General features: G+C 32.9%; 1 protein-coding gene across 1 annotated transcript in view; it reads right to left on the bottom strand.

The window, feature by feature from the left end:
- The window catches only part of LOC114333428 (sialin), an 85957-nt gene extending 67235 nt beyond the window's left edge, over positions 1-18722 (bottom strand). The window contains exon 1 of the mRNA XM_028283299.2: positions 18467-18722. The gene's annotated coding sequence lies outside the window, so the exon portion shown is untranslated. The remainder of the gene's footprint in view (positions 1-18466) is intronic.
- Between the last annotated feature and the right edge of the window lie 3442 nt (positions 18723-22164).

Raw genomic sequence — 22164 nt, 5'->3', positions numbered from 1 at the left:
CCTGAGAAAAGTCCAAAATGGCTGTTTTTTGCAATTGCCTTATTTATTGTAAAAATAACTTTTATGTATTTTTTTAAAGCTTTAAAATAAAGATCTTACAATACTAAACATAAAAAAAAAATTGTAGTGTCCGATTCGTGAACTTGTTGCTTAGATATTATAATTTGTTTATCCCCAGAGGTCAAATGTCCAAGGCTATAACTTAAAAAAAAATCGTACATAGTTAATCCAAGATCCACTCTCCTTCTAAAGACTTATATTTTCATATTCTGATGTAAATAAATGCGTATAACATTTTTCAACCTCTTATTTCTTTTTTGTATCTTGGTTATTATCGATTCCTGTTTCAGTCTTTGTCTAATATCTTCATTTCTTATTCTGTCCAATTTCGTTTTTCCTGCTATTTTTCTTAGCTGCTTCATCTCCGCTGCGTTTATTGTACTGTCTATTTTTGCATTGTTTACCCATCTCACTTGCATATATTAAAGTTGGCACAGAGATTGCGTTGTATACCTTCAGTTTTATTTCTTTATCTATTTCTTCCTTTCCAAATATTGTTTTATTTAGTGCATAGTAGATCTTATTTGCTTTTTTCGCTCTGTATGAGATTTCTTGATCTATCTTTCCATCCTCTGATATTATTACTCCAAGGTATTCAAACGTCGAGACTGTTTCTCTTATTTCGTTTTTGCACCTAAATATCGTTTGGTTTATTTCTTCCCTTTTCTTTTGGGTTACTATCAGGGTCTTCGTTTTCTTTACATTTACCTCCATTTTCAAATTTTCTATTTCCTCCACCCATATATTGATTAGATTTTGCATTTTCTCTTTATTGTCTGCTATTATTACTAAGTCATCTGCATATAGTAATCACTCCATTCTCACTGGTACTAAATTCCTGTACCCTATTATTGACTGTAATTGCCTTGACCTTCTTTTAGCGCTCTTCATTACTCTATCCATTACTAATATAAACAAAACTGGGCTGAGACTGTCCCCCTGTTTTATTCCTCTCCTTAGGTTTATTTTTGGCGATCTGTTTCCATTTATTTGTACTTTAGCAAGTACGTTTCTGTACGTACTTTTTACCACTCTTACTATCTTTTGCGGGATTTGCAGATCTTCCATTACTGACCATATTACTTCTCTATTTATAGAATCAAAAGCAGCTTTAATATCTATAAACGTAATATATATGTCTTCTCCTATTTCGTTTTTCCTTTCAATTATATTTCTCAGTATGTATATATTATCTGTTGTTCCTCTTTCCTTCCTAAAAGCCGCTTGTTCTTCTTCTAGTTTTCCTTCCAATTCTTTCCTGAGCTTCCTTTCTATTATCCCGGTGTAGACTTTATATGCCACTGATGATAAGCATGTAGCCCTAAGTTATCACATTCCGCTTCATCTCCTTTCTTGTGTATTGGTATCAATAAATTTTCTTCCCAGTCTTCCGGTATCTTTTCTGTTCTCCATGCTTCCCTCATTATTTCCAGCAGCCAAAGATTGCCTCGTTCTCCCACGTACTTCATCATCTCCGGATCTATGTCATCGGCACCTCCCGCTTTTCCAATCTTTATTCTTGCCAATCCTTCTTCAATATCTTTGATATGAATTTCGTCTACTCAATTGTCTCTATCCACTTCTCTTGCCTGCTGTCCTCTTTCCTCATCTTGTTGGTTACTTGCCTCGAATTTTTCTTTATAGTGCTTATTCCATATGGTTAGTATGTCTTGTATGTTTGTTTTCAATTCATTTCGCTCATTTCTAATTCCTCTTATTTGTATCCTTTTTGTTCCTTTCATGCTTCTTATTTTATTCCAAAACTGTTTATTGTTATTCCAAAAACCTTCGTTCAATTCTTCACCGAATTCCTTCCAGCTCTTCTTCTTCGCATCTTTTACTAGTTCTTTCACTATATTTCTCTGTCTTCTGTATTCGTCTCTGTCTTGCTCTTCATTTGTGTTTATGTATCGCTTCCACATTTCTTTCTTCCTTTTTACAGCTTGCTTTATTTCCTTATTCCACCATCCAGTTCTTTTATTATTCTTACCATTCTTTCTTATTCCACATACTTGTTTCGCAGTGTTCCATAAAGTGTCTCTCAATTTTTTTCCATCTCTCTTCCATATTCCATATTTCCTCATTGTTTTCATACTGATCCAGTATTTTATCTGTCTCTCTTTGGTATAACTTCCTCATTTCCATATTTTTCATCTTATATATTGCTATTCTTGTATATTGAGGACTCTCTATTATTTCCATTAGTTTCATGTTTATCTCTGCTGTCACTAGTCTGTGTTGGGTACCGAGTTCGGCTTCGTTCTCTGTTTGTATATTCTGTATCGTTAGTTCTGCGTCTCGAGGATATACTATGTAGTCAATTATGCTTCTCGCATTTCTTTCTTCTGCTACGTATATATATTTTTCGTTTCTCGGTTGATACCAGAAAGAATTACCTATTAACAAGTCATTTATTTGGCAGAAACTTATCATTCTTCTACCATTTCTATTTATCGTCTCTTCTCCATACCTTCCCAAGCAGCCTAATGCCATATTTTTATCATTTCCTATTCGTGCATTCCAGTCTCCTAGTAAAATAATGTTTTTGCTTTCCTCTTGTACCTCATCAATAAGTTTCTGTATCTCATCATAGAATAGTTCTATTTTTTCCTGCTCTGTTCCTTCTACCGGTGCATATACCTGTATTATGTGACATTCTTCTTCTTCTAACTCTATTTTTATGTATATGGTTCTTGATGATACTGCTTTGAATTTGGTTATTCTTCTATTCATTTATTTCGTTACAACTATTCCCACGCCTTCTTTTGCCCTTTGTCCTATCTGAACTCCAGAATAGTATAGTATGTGCTGCCCTCCAATATCGTCAATTTTTAAAGTATAAAAAAGTAAAGTAAAAAAATATGTATATCTGTTCTTAAACAAAGTTTATAGCATCAAAAGTAAGCAAGTTACGCTGAAAATAAAGTTGATCGTGATTATTGACTAGTTTAAGTCCTTTTAACTACACCCCTTCAAAAATAAGCACTTTGAACCAATGAAACTTACAGACATAAACGACACATACACGAATAAAACAACAGTGAAGTAAAATAAATTAATTTCATTTTTGATGCTAATTAGGGGGACTTTAAAAAGAGATCAACTTTATTTTCAGCGTAACTTGCTTACTTTTGATGCTATAAACTTTTTTTAAAAACAGATATACATATTTTTTTAAACACTTTAAAAAAGTTGTAATGATTTTTCTCCAAAAAGTGCATGATTTTTTGGATATTTCACGTTGAAATAATTTAGTTTTGAAATTTTGAAAATTGCTAGCCGTTGCTAAGGGCAACCGACACAACAAATCACATTCGTAACGAAAAAGAAATCTCCACTACAATTTAAAAATAATTTTTAATTATTAAGTAATTTTCGGTTAAAATAATTTTTACTTTAAGATAATATAAGCCTTCCTTTAGTCAATGACTGTGAAATAATTTCTTAATTGTTATAAATAAAGTCACTACGATTTAAGAAAACAAAAACAATTATCTCGGCTTCAGTTAGTTGTAGAAAATTTTTATTTCGTTTTGAATCTTTATTTTGTCTTCAGCAATAATAACCTGCAAGTTATAAACTCATAGGCTGTACAGGGGCGGCTTCAGTTCTAATTGTTTATAACGAAATTTGCCCCCTTATTTTCAAACCCGAAAGAAGAGGTTGAAAATGTTATACGCATTTATTTACATCAGAATATGATAATATAAGTCTTTAGAAGGAGAGTGGATCTTGGATTAACTATGTACGATTTTTTTTTTCAAAAAGTTATAGCCTTGGACATTTGACCACTTGAGATAAACAAATTATAATATCTAAGCAACAAGTTCACGAATCGGGCACTACAATTTTTTTTATATTTAGTATTGAAAGATCTTCATTTTAAAGCCTTAAAAAATACATAAAAGTTAGTTTTACAATAAATAAGGCAATTGCAAAAAACGGCCATTTGTGGACCATTCTCAGGCTGTTTTTTTAATAACGTATTAACGAAATTAAACATGCACTAGCTCAAATTGTAGGTTTTTAAATTTACTACAATTTTCTATTTAAAAGTTTTTCTCTAAAATGAAAATTCTAAGCTACAAAATTAAAAATCTTTAAAAATTGCAAATTTAAGAAATGAAAATCGTCATAAATAAAAAACCGCACAACATTTTTGGTTACATTTTAGTATAAGTTATTCCTGGCATCGTACTTTACAACACCTGATAGGTTTCAAAAATTCCTGAATTATATCACGTTTTTTCACCCACAGTCTGGGGTATCCATGTTTGTCGGTTCTGTGCCACTAATTTCCATTGTCCCAAATATTGGTGTTTTATTTATTTTTTTGTTGGTGAATTCTACATGTAATACTGATTTAGTCTCATTGAGTTTAATACGCTATTTCTTGGTCCATGCATTAACCTCATTGAGTGTATCTTGCAATTTTACTTTTGCTTCAATTCCATCATCATCAACTGCTAATATATTTTGTATCATCAGCAAACGTAGCAGTGGTGGTTGTATCTAATACTGGTATATCGTAGGTGTACAGCAGATAAAGTAATGGACCTAAAACACTACCTTGGGGTACTCCAGCACCAATTGTTCTTAATTCAGAGTAAGCGTCTTCATATTTTATTTTAAACAATCTTTCACTAATATACGATTTTAGTAATTGGCTATGTTCTTTAGGTAAATTAGATTCAGTTTGTATTCTAGCGCATCATGCCAGACTTTATCAAAAGCCTGGGCAACGTCCAGAAAAACTCCCGAACATACTTTTTTTCCTCTCGTACGTTTTCTATTTGATCAGTGATTCTGTGGACCTAGTCTAATGTTGCGTGATTATTTCTAAACCCAAATTGATGTAGAGGGATAACACATTTTTGTTCTATTAGGTATAGGTTTTAGTCTTTTTAATAAGAGTTTTTCAAATAATTTTGAAATCACTGGCAGCAACGATATTGGCTGATATAATGTTACCCCGTTTGATGGTTTTCCAGGTTTTGCTATGTTAGTTATTTCCGCTACCTTCCAGAATCTTGGGAAGTACTTAAGTCTAATCGATGCATTGAATACATTAGATAGCTTAATAGCTATTGCTATTCTGGGCAACTTTTTCCTGTTATGAGGTCGATTATTACTTTAGCACAAAAATTAAAATTATCGTTGGTTTATATTTTATATCACATTGTTAAATTTACTTGTATTGAACAACCTTTGCTAATAATAATTAACATGACACCGAAACAATGGGTTTTATGATTTAATTAAGGTGTTTACTTGAATTAATTTTTTTTTACAAATATCAAGTGTGTGAAGTTTTTATCATAATAAGGGTAATAAAAAACCATTTAATTTAGAATTTATACGATCTTTAATGAAATCTTCAGAAACACTGTGTCGAATTATTTTTATGATATGCTTCTGTGGATGCGAAACACGAAAAAATCTACTATGGGCCATTCCACTAACATACGCCTATTTTGGATTACTTCGACAACGAATATTTTACTATGCAACATAAGAAGTACGAAAGTAAATGGCGCTAATAATTATTCCAATAAACAACAATGTAATTTGCAATTTACTTTCGTTCTTCTTATTTTGCACAGTAAAATATTCGTTGTCGAAGTAATCCAAAACAGGCGTATGTTCGTGGAATACGGTATAGCTCTCTAGCATGTCTGTTAGGCCAAGTGATACGCCAATAAATAAAAAACTGCTGAACAAATCTAATACAAATTTTTGGAGAACAAATCCTTGAAATTAACTATTTTTAATAGGGAATAAGCCACAATTTTACTAAAAAAATGATTTTATTAACGTTTCGACGTCCAAATCGGATGCCGTTGTCAAAATACAAAAAATATTACTATTAAACAAAAATGTTGTTGCTTAGTAACAAATTCTTATAATACTTTATTTAATCTGACTCACTTATATCGGCAATATATTATAAGACATATATTATAAATTTTAAAGTAGAAGCCGTTAAAAAGATATTGCCAATATTTATGAGTTGCGTTCCTTGGACGACTTTACTGAAAGATAGTTCATTCGATTACATGAAACCAACCCCAACTCAAGAATATCCGTCACAAAAAAAATCATAGCATGTGATCTGTCTTTAAAAAGACAACCACATGCAACGGTGATAGTAAAATTCTCGCGTTAGAGATTCCATAGTAAATCACGAGGGAAAACCTGGAAAAAACCTCGTTGTTTACTGTCACCGTTGCACGTGGTTGTCTTTTTAAAGACAGATCACACGCTATGATTTTTTTTGTGACGGATATTCTTGAGTTGCAGTTGATTTCATGTAATCGAATGAACTACCTTTCAGTAAAGTCGTCCCAGGAACGCAACTCATAAATATTTAAACTTTGGATTACATCCAAATATTTAAAAAAGCATCTATAAAACTTAAGTAATACCGTTCAAAGTACCAGTAATCTGTTCAAACTTGAGTAATACCGTCTTTGAGTGGTGGTAATTCTATAAAACTACGAAGTTTTCAAAAATAACAGGTTTTGAGGCGTCGTATCATTTGAATTAAGTTTTTGACATTTTTTTTAATGAAGCCTCGTTTAGAATGTTGTGAAAGGTAAGTTGTGCAAAATTGAAAGTCTTATAAGAAAATTTGTATTAGTTACACATTTTTAAATCATTTTTTAAACAAAATTTATGTAAGTCTCACTTTCCGCCCACACCGTACTTATGCACATTTTATTTTTTTTATTATAACCATAAGATAGCTTAATTATTATTCTTTCATGTCCATCTTGTAAAGTTTTATTTGATCCATTAGTTAAAGAATTACATTAAGATAACTCAACCGTGAACTTCGCCGTACGCTAGTTTACAGTGCGCCAATGTTTGTGAGAATTTTTTGAAAAAACATCGTTTAGTAAGATGTTTAAAAGGTAAGTTGTGCAATATTGAGAGTTTTATAAGAAAAATTGTATTAGTTACACATCATTTTTAAACAAAATTCATGTATGTCTCATTTTCAGCCCACACTGTTCTTATGCCCATACATTTTATTTCTTTTTATTATAACCATAAGATAGCTTAATTATTCTTCTTTCATGTCCAATTTGTAAAATTTTAGTCGAGCGATTAGTTAAAGAATTACATTAAAATAACTCACCCGTGCTCTTCGCCGTACGCTAGTTTACAGTGCGCCAATGTTTGTGAGAAGGGAGACTTTAGCGTTATAAATAAAAAATTATGGAAGCTACAGATTTAACTTTAGAAAAATTTTTGTAAAAGGTTTTTTTGTAAAATTTTCTGAATTTTTCAATGGAGAAGTCAGTTTTTTTCTAAAATTTATATTTTTGGATTTATTTAAAAACACATCTAATTTCGCAGATCATTTGTTTAATAAAAAATGAAGCACCCACTTCTCGAGTAGAACTTTTTGATATGTTGTTTATTAAACATTTCTTAATGAAATTACAAAAAGTTCTACCTTGTTTGATTTTTTCCGAAGTGAAAATATATATGCACTCCTCCCCTATATGCTCAAAATGTTCTTCTATCGTTAATGTTAATTAAAGTATAATTGTTTTTTGCTCAAATTTGCTTAAAATCGTTGTAAACAAATTTATTTATATTTTTTTTTTAATAAAAGTACAACTTAAAACGGGTATAACTTTAATAAAAATAAAGATAAAGTAATCTAACAAATTTTATTTGAAATTCTATAAATTAAGCTCTAACATGAGACTTTGTAAAACTCATTTTCATGCGTCAAAGGGTTGAAAAAGCTTCGAAAAATAATTATTTTGCAACCACTTTGCACTAAAAATGGAAAAATTGTACTTCTTTTAGTTTACGAGCTAGGACCTAATAATCAATTTATAAACAATTAAATTATTAACAATGAATAACCATTTTCAATTTCGTTGGAACACGACACTACAGCCGCATTATATTTCAGTTCAATCAGAGAGTGCAGCAAGCACCCCTACCGGTTTCGAAACTTATTAATCTCTCATCAGGAGACACATATGCTGCTCTCTCTGGCCCAACCAGGACAAACCCCGGCGTGCAGTTACGGATTGCAACGAACGAACTGGCAGGGATACCCTAGCGGCAACTACTATCAAAAGACTAAGTTTTCAATCTCATAGCACATAAAATAACATTAAAAATATTACTCTACATCCCACCAGATTGAAAACAATTGGAACCTTCTCTGGTTACACCTCCGAGGCTTCTAAAATTTGCAAGCCATAACGGATGCTGAGACTAAAGAAGATGAGAGAATTTTACAATTTATAAATCACGTCATATCTGCTCAGCGCGGTAAAGTTCCAACGAGAATGGTTCCCTTCGTACTCCAATCAGAGTAAACATGTAAATCAAAAATTGCTGCATATTCTGATTGATCTGGAATATAATGCGGCTGTAGTTTCGTGTTGCAACGAAATTGAAAATGATTATTCATTTTTGATTTACATGTTTACTCTGATTGGAGTACAAAGGGAACCATTATCGTTGGAACTTTACCGCGCTGAGCAGATGGGGCGTGAATTATAAATTGTAAAATTCCCTCATCTTCTTTAGTCTCAGCATCCGTTATGGCTTGCAAATTTTAGATGCCTCGGAGGTGTAACCAGAGAAGGTTCCCATTGTTTTCAATCTGGTGGGATGTAGAGTAATATTTTTAATGTTATTTTATGTGCTATGAGATTGAAAACTTAGTCTATTGCTAGCAGTTGCCGCTACGGCATCACTGCCATTTCGTTCGTTGCAATCCGTGACTGCACGCCGGGGTTTGTCCTAGTTGAGTCAGAGAGAGCAGCATATGTGCCTCCTGATGAGAGACTAATAAGTTTCGAAACCGGTAGGGGTGCTTGCTGCACTCTCTGATTGAACTGGAATATAATGCGGCTGTAGTTTCGTGTTGCAACGAAATTAAAAATGGTTATTCATTTTTGAATTAAATTATTGTTTGTCCACCCTCGAAATTTGTAAGGAGCAGCCAAAAATACACAAAAAAACTTATGTTGGCCCATCAGAATTAAAAAGGCCACAGTGACCTAGCTGAAGCGTAAACCATACGATATTTATACTGCAACGTGTATAACCTTTATGTAAATAAAAACTATATCTAATTAGTAATTAACCAGCGATAACACAACGCATGATTGAATATTGATTGCACAACCAATTACCAAAAGAATCACCTTGAAAAACATCATGAAACTATTTGTTTGGGAATATCTCTTTGTTAGAAATTGTATATAATTAAATGAGTTGTTTATCAGTATTCATTCAATAAACGTTTTTAGGATTGACCCAAAAAATTACATTGAAATTAATAGTTTCTATGGATTTCCAAAGGATTTGATGAAATCGTTGCCAAATTGATTTGATTATTAGGAAATATCGTTAATGTTAACGTGCTATCATTTTTTTTTCAAATTTAGACAAAAGATGATCGAGTCCCCTAGCATTTTCTTCTAAGTAATCCAAAACATATCATTATCTACCATATAAAATATTTTCGTTTTTTATACTATATTCATGAAGGTTTGTAACTTTTTCTGTTAATTGTAATGAGTCATGAAATAGCAAAAATTGATATTTTATGAGTTGCATGTCGCAATTATGTCCGTGATATACGTCATTTGTTTATTTGCGGTATGTATATGTATAAGGTTTTACTGCTAATATATGATTGTATTATGGTCGAGAAGATCACATTAGATACATAAAGAAAATATGTCAGTAAAAGTCAAGAAATGTATAGAATAAAGATAAATCAAATTAAAAGTAATCGGTTTTTTAGTGCAACGAAAAGCTTTATTTCTATTTTTTGCTTATTTATATGATTGTGTTTTTTATTCTCATTAATTTAATACAGTAATACCTCGACTTACGCTACCCCCACTTACGCGAAACCAGGGTTACGCGATTTTAAAATCTTGTCGATTTGTTATTTGATATGCGATTTTAAAATCTGGTCGATTCATTATTTAAGCGCCACACAATCGTTTAGTTAAGACGAGATAGAATTACCACCCACACACTATTGCTAACCCAATGTATTATACATGTTTGGACTTTTCACACGGAATCAGCGATTTTATTTTGTATTAGGTATTTCTTATAATCTACAGTTTTGTCTAATGGAGTGGGTATTTGTTACTTTTATAAAGGCATTTTTTGTGTTATATCTAAGAAGACTTGAAAGAGTAATAATGTCATCCAAACATACATATATACGAAATTATACCCCGACTTACGCGAATTCGACTTACGCAATTATCGTTCGGTCCCACCTATCGCGTAAGTTCGGGGTATTACTGTATACAATATAATTTTAAATTGCGTAAGTTCTAGATTTTCGTTTTTACCCAACGTACTGTGATTTCAAATGCCCAAAACGTGGTCATGAACCTATAAAAGCGTATATTGTTTATACATTTTGGAATTACTTTCGTTCTTAAGGGTTTTTGGCATCGCTGATTGCTAATCAGACATTATTTTTTCTTAAAAAAAATGGCGGATCGAACCTGGCGGAAAGAAATTGAAAATATCTATCAAAACGCAATTTTTTTTTTCAAATTTTGTAGTTTAAGGTCGCTGATTACAAATCTAACATTACTTTTTTTTTTAAACAAAATGACGGATTCAGTATGGCCGAAAGAAATTCGAAAATTTTATTTTAAAGGCATATTTATTTAAAATTTTATATTACATATAAGGGACTTTTGAAATTGCTGATTACAAATACATTTTCTTTATGAAGTACAATATTCAGAACTTATGTACAACTGCCCATAACTACCTAACAATCTCCAGAATCATTAGTGTAAGAAACAGAGCTTTTCTTGCTGGTATATCAAGAGGTGCTTATTATGAAACTCACTTTTTTTTTAATTTCGTCCCGGAACTCCCCTTTTCATCCCTTTAAAAGGGGTAATTTGTGGTTTTTGCGAAACGTAGCCCTTCCTGTACTTTTTGCAAAAGATTTACTTAATAGTAAAATGAAGAGGACTCTATTTCCTACTATTTATTTCCCGACAGCATATGTCTATCACCAACCGTTTAGCGGGGGTGGCGCCCCAAAGTTGACAGATTTTAAAAAAAGATGTTTTTAAAAAATTATATTTTTTCCTAACTGTAATGAAAATTAAGAAGAAACCCTGCGGCGATTAATCACAATAAGTGGTTGATTTTTTGGTATAGGTTTCATTTAAGGACAATTGCAAATTTTTTAATTACAGGGTGTTACATTTTAAAAAATCCCTTTTTATACCATCTGAACCGCTTATGCTAAAATAAAAAAAAAAACTTTCAGCGATTATCCATGTACTAATAGTGTTATTTTCAAATTTGTATAATGCACCCCCACATTTTCCCCGGAACCACCCAAAAAAAGAAGAATTAATAAAGAAAATAATCAAAAATTTATTTTGGGCAACCACTGTGGCTTTAGGGTGCAAAGAAAATAAAATATGCGTAGGTCATAATGTGTAGCAGACAGCGTGTTCTTTTATTTTCCATAAGTACGTTATCAATAAAATAAATAGATGACGAAAAAAAAACAAAATCTGGAGCCCGCCAAAGCATTTTTGAGGTTTACGGCGCCACTGTGCCGTAACGGTCGCTTATACGAAAAAAATGCATAGAACCTTATTTGTAGAGAAAAGACTGGTCTTTAATTCTGTATAAGTTTTGTTTTAAAAATATGGATAAGTAATGAAAAATCCTAAATCATGCTCTCCAAAGGATAGGGGTAGATTTTGCAGTTTTTTTTAAGGATAGGGGTAGTTTCCGCAGGGATATTGCAATATTCATATATATTTATGAAAATCCCTATTGGTGTATTATATGTTCATATGGGTCAAAAAGCGAAAAAATATTTTTTTTTCAACCCCACCTATTTATTTTTTTTTGGCTACAGGGGTTGTATCAAGAAATCGCTTTTGGTATCCATGCATAGGTAATAAGAACGTGCACAAAATGATATATCAAGCATTTTAATAAAGCCAAGAAAATCACTTTCTTTATTAATTCTCCTTTTTGTTTGGGTGGTCCTTCTAGAAATTTGTAAATAACACCAGTACATGGATAATCACTAAAAGTTTTTTTACTCTAGCATAGGCGATTCAGATGGTATAAAAAGTGGTTTTTTTAAAACGTAACACCCTGTAATTAAAAAATGGGCAATTACCCTTAAATGAAACCTACACTAAAAATCAGCCACATATTTGTGATTAATTTCCCCAGGGTTTCTTTTTAATTTTCATTACAGTTACATCTTTTTTAAAAATTTGTCAACTTTGGGGCGCCACCCCTGCTAAATGGTGGATGATAGACATTAGCTGTTGGGAAATAAATAGTAGGAAATATAGTCCTCTTTATTTTATTATTATGTAAATTTTTTGCAAAACGTACAAGAAGGGCTACGTTTCGCAAAAACCACAAATTACCCCCTTTAAAGGGACGAAAAGGGAGGTTCCGGGGCGAAATTTTTTAAGAAAAAGTTAGTCTCATAATAAGCACCCCTTGATATACCAGAAAAAAAATATAACCGGACTTGTGTCAATTTTGCGAAGTTCAACCTCTGTTTCCTACACTATTAACATCGTTTTGAATTTTAAGTAAGAATGTTAATGTAAGACATTTTTATACCATTTGAAGGGTTAATACCCTGGAATTTTTTGGTGGCTCAGCATGTAATCAACCAGTGATGATGATATTTTATATATCCAAAACGTTCAGTGATTTAAAGGATTTTAATAAATTTTATATTTTTATAAAGGATTTTTCAATAAAATTTGTTTAAAACAATATTTGTTTACATTGCACGTTGTTTTGTAAACATTCACAACATGTAGACTGGCACAGATTTTTTTTATTATACCCATTTTTTATGATTTCTTAGAGAAAAGCTTCCCGTATTGTACTTTTTAGTAATATTTTTCTGTTATCTTTTCCGTTTAAATGTTTTGTTGACGATGTTTAGAGTAGCATTGTTTAGATGTTTATGTAACGATATGATTCATTAATCAATAACATTATCGACTATTAATCATAAACAAAATGCAAATTGTAGCAACAAATGCACTGTAAATAACTCAGTAACAATTAGGAGAATTGATTAAATATTTTTAAAAATACTAATAAAATATTTTTGTTGATTTAATTATAACACTGGCAGAAAATTTAAATGTTCTGCCATTGTTATAATGGTAGGGGAGCCCAAGCGGGGATTTTTGCAGTAACTCGAGTGCGTCAGATTATCATATAGGGAGAAACCTGGTACCCTGTAGATGTACCACTACCATATATTGGATCTAAACACAGGGGAGTTCGTTAAGTGGGGTCGAAAAAGAAAATGTATCCTTAGAAAATCTCGAAATCGTCAGATTTCCAGACACTTCGACACTTCAAAAATCTGACGATTTGGGGGTAAGGAAATGAGTGTCACAAAGTTTCACAAGAAAAAAGCGAATATTTCGCGAAATGTTCGATAGATCTACAAACTAAAAAATTCGTGCTCAATATTTCTCAAAAATCTATCGAATGATATCAAACACGACCCCCCACGGAGAGGGGTGGTAGGTTAATTTTAAATTTTAAATACGAATCCCGCGATATTCCGCGAAATGAACATCAGATCGAAAAACTGAAAAATACACTTATTCAATATGTTTGAAAAATCTATCGAATGGCACCAAATACGATCCCCCACGGAGGTGGGGTGGGGGTTACTTAGGAGCCACCATTTTTATTGCAGATTCGGATTCCTTACGTAAAAATAAGTCAATTTTATTTGAAACATTTTCTCGAATTATGCATAAATGGCGCTATAATCGGAAAAAACGATTGTTGGAAATGGAAAATTAAATTAAAAATGGAAAGTCCCCACTAAAATGGAAAACTTTACTTAACTTTTTTTGGTTTTAGAACCTACTCTTCACTACCCAATAGGTCCCCAAAGCGCGCGAGTGACTGCACATTTAGCATACTTTCCTCCCCTACTATAATTAAAATACCAAAAAATGTAAAAATTTGTAGTCCAGAAAGCCACTGCGCATCCGCTAGGAAAAATATTCTAATTCGGATTTTTTGCACAATCTTACTCAAAAAGGACTACTTTTAACAAATTTGCATGTTGCCAGGACCAAAAGGTGGTCAAAAATTTTTTAAACGTTTTTTTTTTTGTTTTCTTCCTAAAATTATTTTTTTGCATGGAAAAAAGTTCTTTTAGGTTTTTTGGATCATTCCAAACAGAAAAGCTCTTTAGTGACTTTTCTCCAAAAATGATAGTTTTTGACATATAAACGATTAAAAATTGAAAAATTGCGAAATAGGCCATTTTTAACCCTCAAAAACTATATGAAAAACTGAAAATTTGAAGTTGCCAAGGCAAGTAGATATTCTTTAAACATTGATTGATGAAATCCCGAAGAGTTTTTTGCAATAAAATATTCAAAACTCCTTTGTTTTTTAATTGCTAATCAAGCGTGCGCGACACTATTTCCACCGACAGTATGGTGCAAATGAAAGGAATTAATTCGTTATTTCATAAACCGGCGACTTTCAGGAAAATCCCGAAACAGGTCGATTTTTATTTTTAAGTTGTGATATTGTGGCATATATGGTATACTAGTGACGTCATCCGTCTGGGCATGCTGACGTAATCGATGATTTTTTCAAATGAGAATAGGGGTCGTGTGGTAGCTCATTTGAAAGGTTATTTAATTCTCTATTCAGTAATATAAACATTTACATAATTATTTATACAGGGTGTCCAAAAAATTTTTATTAAATTAAATTATTTGACAAAAAAAGAAGTAGAAGGACACCCTGTATAAATAATTATGTAAATGTTTATATTAATGAATAGAGAATTAAAGAACCTTTCAAATAAGCTACCACACGACCCCTATTCTTATTTAAAAAAATCATCGACTACGTCATCACGCCCAGATGGATGACGTCATTAGTATACCATATATGCCACAATATCATAACTTAAAAATAAAAATCGACCTGTTTCGGGATTTTTCCCCAAAAGTCGCCGGTTTACGAAATAACGAATTTGTTCCTTTCATTTGCACCTTACTGTCCGGTGGAAAATAGTGTCGCGCACGCTTGATTAGCAATTAAAAAACAAAGGAGTTTTGAAAATTGTATTGCAAAAAACTCTTCGGGATTTCATCAATCGATGTTTAAAGAATATCTACCTACCTTGGCAACATTGAAATTTTCAGTTTTTCACATAGTTTTTGAAGGTTAAAAATGGCTGATTTCGCAATTTTTCAATTTTTAATCGCTTATATGTCAAAAACGATTATTTTTAGAGAAAAGTCACTAAAGACCTTTTCTGTTTGGAATGATCCAAAAAACCTAAAAAAAACTTTTTTCCGTGCAAAAAAATTATTTAAGGAAAAAAACATAAAAAACGTTTAAAAATTTTTTGACCACCTTTTGGTCCTGGCAATATGCAAATTTGTTAAAAGGAGTCCTTTTTGAGTAAGATTGTGCAAAAAATCCGAATTAGAATATTTTTCCTAGCGGATGCGCAGTGGCTTTCTGGACTATTGGATGAAAATAGAATACATCATATTACAAGCTTTTTTGGGGCTTCCTAACAAGTTGGATTTTAACCTCTGATACAAGATGCTAAAGTGGTGTTACGTTTGGCCTGTGTTGTTTTGTACGGAATGGAAGATTGGACGTTAAAGGCCAGCTCCATTATCAAACTTGAAGTCTTTGAAACGTGGTGCTTTTGTCGAATGCTTAGAATATCATGGACGGACAGAGTCAGAAAGTATTAAAGTATTAAGAAGAGCGGATTTCCAGGATAGGGAACTTTTTACTTATGTAAAATATACACCCCTGCGGGAGTGTTAATATAAATAAAACAAAATCTAGGACATTCAGGCTTAAAAATTCCCGAAATAGTGTTTTTGTAAATATCTTTTACAGTTCTAACATTCAACCCATCTAACATTTACACGGTCGAACAACTAATAGAAAAAAGAATAGCCAAAAATAGATCCGTCCATCTGGCTTTTGTAGATCTTAAGAAGGCCTATGACTCGATACCTAGAACCAATCTATGGAAACCAAGCTATGGAAAGCAATGGAAGACAGCGAACTTCCACGAATATTAATAAAAGCAGTAAAAGCACTCTACAACAATGGAAAAGTAGCTATCAAAACGGGTAATAGAATATGCAGTCCATTCAAGACGACAAAGGGACTACTACAGGTATGCTTCACATCCCCTACCCTGTTTAAAATATTCCTGGAAAATATCCTGAAACCATGGAAAATAAAGTGCGAAGGAATAGGTACCTATACAAACTTAGTTTTGCTGGCGACAAAATAGTGATTGCACAAGACGACGATGACCTCAGTTTTATAAGAAAACTGGAACAGGAATACCTATATACAGAATGGGATGGAATTAAACCTAAAGAAAACTGAATACTCAAGAACGGAAAATACAGAAACCAAACACCTGTAAATAGATGAAGGTAAAGAAATCAAAGGAACAGACAAGTACAAGTATTTAGGTTTCATAATATCAAACAAAGGAACAACTGAAGAAGACATAAAAAATCGACTAGGACAAACAAGAGACTGCATATGAAATTGAACTCAGTATTGTGGGATTAGAATATCAGTATAAAAACAAAAACAAGAATATATAACACCATGACAAGAAATATCCCCACTTATGGTTAAGAAAATTGGAAAATAATAATAAAGAAAACCAAAAATAAAATAAGAGCAACATAGATGGAATTCCTAAGGAAAATCTGCATAGTAACAAGAAGAGATAGAGTAGGGGAGAGTTGGACAAAACCGGGTAGGTTGATAAAACCGGGTACCCCTTAATTCTTCTAACTGTCTGCTGCTATATATCTATTAGGCAATGTTAAGATCAGTGTCCCTTTACCACCAACAGTCGTGTGTATTCATTTCTACCTCATTTGATTAATCTGTGCCGGAGCAGTAAGACCTCACCTGTTTTTTGATGCAAGAAACTCGATTTTTAAGGTAAGTTGATAGCTGTTTTCTCCTCTAATGAATAACTAATGGCCATTTCAAAATTTAATACATGTAACCTAGTATATTACCTTTAATTTGGCCAAAAATTTTGAATATTATATCATAATTTAAAAATTTAAATAACATTTAATGTCTTGTTTACGAGTTGGACAAAACCGGGTAGTCCGAAAATCGACAAAACCGGGTACCCGATTTTATCAGACCTGTTGTTACTTCCAGTTTCTGCAGTGGTTTTTTGCTTTTAGTTAACTACAACGTGTGGTCTCTTCTGTTGAAGAAGCTAGTAAGAAAGATAGTAGGAAAAATAAAAAAAATCTCCAGTCGTAAAAAAATTAAAACTAAATGAACTGGACAAAAAAAAAGAAAAACGTGGTAAAAAGGGCTGCACCAAAAACAAAATTTTGGAGAGTTTGGAGGAAGAAGCTAATAATGACGATGTGTGTCTATATTACAATTACCTATTTTCAAATTATAATGCAAAGGAAGGCTGGATAAAATGTGTGTCTTGCACCAAATGGGCTTATGACGCCTGTAGTGCCTATGATGATGTAAATAAAGTTTTTATTTGTGACTTCTGTTCATATATTTTCGATTTTTGTTCATATACTTTTAATAAATATTTTATTTTCTTCCCATTAGTATTTTTATATGGTAATTAAGTTACTACCCGGTTTTATCATACCGGTTGGACAAAACCGGGTATTTTGCAATATTTTCATAAAAATAAAAAAAAATTAAAAATCTAAAAATATTCTTAAAAATTGGCATTGGCATATCAAACTTAAGTCATTTGAGAATATTTCAATCTGAAGCAAACATTTGCTACTCTCACATAGCAAAAGATACAGACGGTTTTTGGAGTGGTACCCGGTTTTGTCCAACTCTTCCCTAAATAACATAGAGATTAAGAAAATAATGAAAATTAACTCAATTACTAGTGTAGTCTATTAGAGAGGTAATAGAATAGGTACATAGAACAAAAGAGATTAACTTGATACCTACCGAGATGTCAGAAGAGCAGACAAAAACAGAATAACAGAGTGGAGCCCGATAGGAAGAAGGAAGAGAGGCAGACCCCGAAGATCTTTCAGAGATGAAGTGGACGAAGCATTGGAAAGAACACATCTGCAGGAAGGGGACTGGCAAAACAAAAAGAACTGAAGAGAATGGTTGAGTGAATGAAGACAGTGAAAACTGTGGAAATCCTTAGTATATATACATATACATTCAATAACAAACGTAGATTTTTCTCTCAAATACAGGAACTACTTACAAAATAGTTAGAAATAGCTTCCGCAGGATTCAAATTGAATAGTTTAATGATTATTTAAATAAAATATTAACGAGACATTATTATTTACTTTACCTTATCTTTTTATGGTTGTGTTTCCAAAATCTCACACACTATAATTAAGAACCACCTCAAGAAAAAATATTTTATTCACATCGAAGAACAAACACAATTCGCGTCGTAAATCATCGAGAGATCGTACTGAAATATTTAAATCACCTCGCTCACGTTTAGTGGCACACGTTAATGTGGTGTGACTACTACAGGTACTACTGCAATTCTAAGGTACCACCTCTCTCTACCGGTACTTCTTGCTTGCAAAATTCATTCTGTTGCCGTTGGATTCTGCAGCCTGCTGACCAAATTCATTTAGAGAGTGCATTAACACCGCAGGATTAATCTAGATCGATATTTCAGCGGCACAAAGAACCTGCGTCACATTGGTACTTAAATACATTTATAAATTTTATTCAAGGTAATGGTCTGCATTAAGGATTTGATTATATTTCTTTGGATATTTGTTGCACCTATTTGAATAGTGTCTTCATTTTGAGTGCAATGAAGCCCAATTACTCATTTGTCCTAAGAGATAAAAAAAAATTGATTAGGCAAAAGTTGGGGCATCGATAGAACCGATATTTTAAAAATATTTTCAAATTTACAGGGCCACCCATTTTGACAGGGTGATCTTTTTTTTTAATGGATCACCCTGTACATTTTTACATTTTTGAACTTGTCTAGATGTTCACGTTTTTTTATTATAAGGCTTTATAATGTTATACGTGGTAGTTTAAAAGATAATTATACTAAATTTACAATCAAGATGCAGTAGAAATAAACAAACCAAGACACCTTAAATGCTACTAGCAGCACTCCCGAATCATGATTTAGGATGTATAAACTGTGTAAATCATATTTGGGATCTACAATGTATTTACATTGTAAATCATGATTTGGGAGTGCTCCTAGTAGCATGTAACTTGTCTTGGTTTGTTATTTTCTACTGCATCTTGATTGTAAATTTAGTATATGTTTTTATTAATTTCGTAGCAACATTAACATCCTGTAGAATTGTAGAGGTTTGGCACCAAAAGCTGTATTTATATTCAAACGATTTTTAGTTTATTCCAAGTAATTAGACTTAAAAGTGTGAAAAAATCAAAGTGAATGTCTTAATTTGTGACAACATAGCCGATCTTCAACAACTTGTCACTATAATCGGAGAATACAGTAAGCGAATGAGATTAGAGAATAATACCAAAATGAGCAAATTTATGATCATCTCCAGAACCTTGGATGCATTTGAAAACTTCACCATAACACTGAATACCAAGTCCATTGAAAGAGTGAGCAAATTTAAATACCTGAGCACGTGGCTTTTTGAAGACTGGGCATGGGACAGGGGAGGAAAATGTCGCATTGAGCCAGCTCGACAAGCTTTCGTAAAATTCAGGAAGGTAATGACCTGTTCAGAGTTCAATCTTCAACTGAGACTAAGGTTTACTAAGTGCTACGTGTGGTCGGCGCTGCTGTATGGTGTAGAGGGCTGGACACTCATCATCATCATCATTCTCTTTGTCTTATCCCTATGAGGGGTCGGCTTCGCTAATTGCATTTCTCCATAAAATTCTATCTTGGGTCATATCAATATTAATCCCCTTTACCAACATGTCCTGCCTTATCGTCTCCTCCCACATCTTCTTTGGTCTGCCTCTCCTACTCCTTCTAGGAATCTGCACTTCAGCAATTCTTCGTATTGGGTGATTAGCGTCTCGACTTTCATCAATTGGTGCTACACCTAGACTTCCCATAATACACTCATTTTTAATTTTATTCTTTTTTGCCACTCCACTCATTCATCTAAGCATTCTCATTTCCGCCACATGTATTCGCTGTTCCTCTTTCTTTTTCACTGCCCAACATTCAGTTCCGTACATCATAGCCGGTCTTATGGCTGTTTTATAGAATTTTCCCGTCAACTTCATTGGAATTTTCCTGTCACACAGCACACCACTCGCTTCCTTCCACTTCATCCATCCAGCCCTAATTCTACTGCATGCATCTCCACCTATTTCTCCATTACTCTGTAATACCGATCCCAGGTACTTAAAACTATTGCTTTTTACAATTAGTTCACCATCCAAAGATACAATGTTATTTGTAGTAACTCCATCTTTAAATGAACATTGCAAATACTCTATCTTTGTCCTACTAAGTTTTTAACCTTATTCCTCCAGAGCTTGTCTCCACTGTTCCAGTTTTTGTTCTAAGTCTCTTTCACTATTTCCTACTAACACGACATCATCAGCATACATTAAGCACCATGGAATGTTACCCTGTAGTTTCGCTGTTATCTGGTCCAAAACTAATGAGAATAAATACGGACTAAGCACCGAGCCTTGGTGCAATCCTACTTTCACATGAAATTTATCAGTCTCTTCCACACCTGTCCTAACACTAGTCGTTACTCCCTCATACATATCCCTCACAATCTTTACATATTCACCAGGAACTCCTTTCTTATTGAGAAATGTGGTGGAGAAATGTGAGAGATTCTGTGGTGGGCACACAAACCCACCACAGAATCTCTCGAGGAACTCTATCATATGCTTTCTCAAGATCAATGAATACCATATGAGCGTTTGTTTCTTTACTCCTGTATCTTTTCGTCAACTGCCTTATAATGAAAATTGCATCTGTTTTTGATCTGCCCTGCATAAAGCCAAACTGATTCTCGGATATTTCGGTCTCTTCACGTATCCGTCTATCAATTACTCTTTACTATATTTTCATGGTGTGGCTAAACAGTTTTATAGCCCTGTAGTTTGTACATTGCTGTATATCTCCCTTGTTTTGTAGACAGGTACCTACTAGTATAATGCTTCTCCATTCGTCTGGCATTTGTCCAACTTCCATAATTCTATTAAATCAACCTGCTAGCCACCTTGTTCCTGTCTCTCCCAATGCTCTCCATACTTCCCCAGGAATATCATCTGGTCCTACCGCTTTTCCTTTCTTTATTTTTTGAAGCGCTTGAGCCACTTCCTCGTTTGTTATTTTGGTGACCATTGCTGCTACTGTCTCCGTTGACTCTACAAGCTGTCTGTCAAATTCTTTTTTTAATAAGCTGTCAAAGTACTTTCTCCATCTCTTTTTGACATCGTTTTCGTGAACTAGTATTTTGAAAACTCTGAAAACTCAAAACGATGGATATAAACAGGTTAGAAGCTTTCGAAACGTGGCTTTATCGCCGTGTCCTAAAGATGCCATGGACGGCAAAAGTCACAAATGTAGATGTCCTTAAAAGAATCAACCAAGAACGCCAATTTTTCAAAACCATCAAGAAAATGGAAACGGCGTATCTAGGTCACATTATGCGCAAAGAAAAAAACCAGTTTGGCTCCGATTTTTGTCCTGGCTCCGAAACATAAGGCAATGGACAGGATTTATGGACATACAATCTCTGATACATATTGCAAGAAACAGAAAGTTACTGGAAAATGTGATCGCTAACATCAATTAGTGCTTTTGCAACTGAAGAAGAGGAATTAGACTTCAAATCCAAAATTATTTACATATCGAAATATATAATTTTGGTATACAGGGTTGGTGGTTGGTCGAAACTTGGAATGAGTATTTTCTGTTTTTTTGACCAACCTAATAAAATTTCATCTAAATAATTGTTATTGTAATAATGTTTGGCTCAAAGAATCACGAATTACTCACAAAAAAATGTAATTAGGTATAGGGAATGCTTAAGAAATAATAAAGTA

The sequence above is a fragment of the Diabrotica virgifera genome, chromosome 3 (genome assembly GCF_917563875.1).
Source record: "Diabrotica virgifera virgifera chromosome 3, PGI_DIABVI_V3a".
Taxonomy (NCBI): domain Eukaryota; kingdom Metazoa; phylum Arthropoda; class Insecta; order Coleoptera; family Chrysomelidae; genus Diabrotica; species Diabrotica virgifera.
The sequence above is the reverse complement of the archived record's forward strand: the minus strand, read 5'-3'. Positions and strand labels throughout refer to the sequence as shown.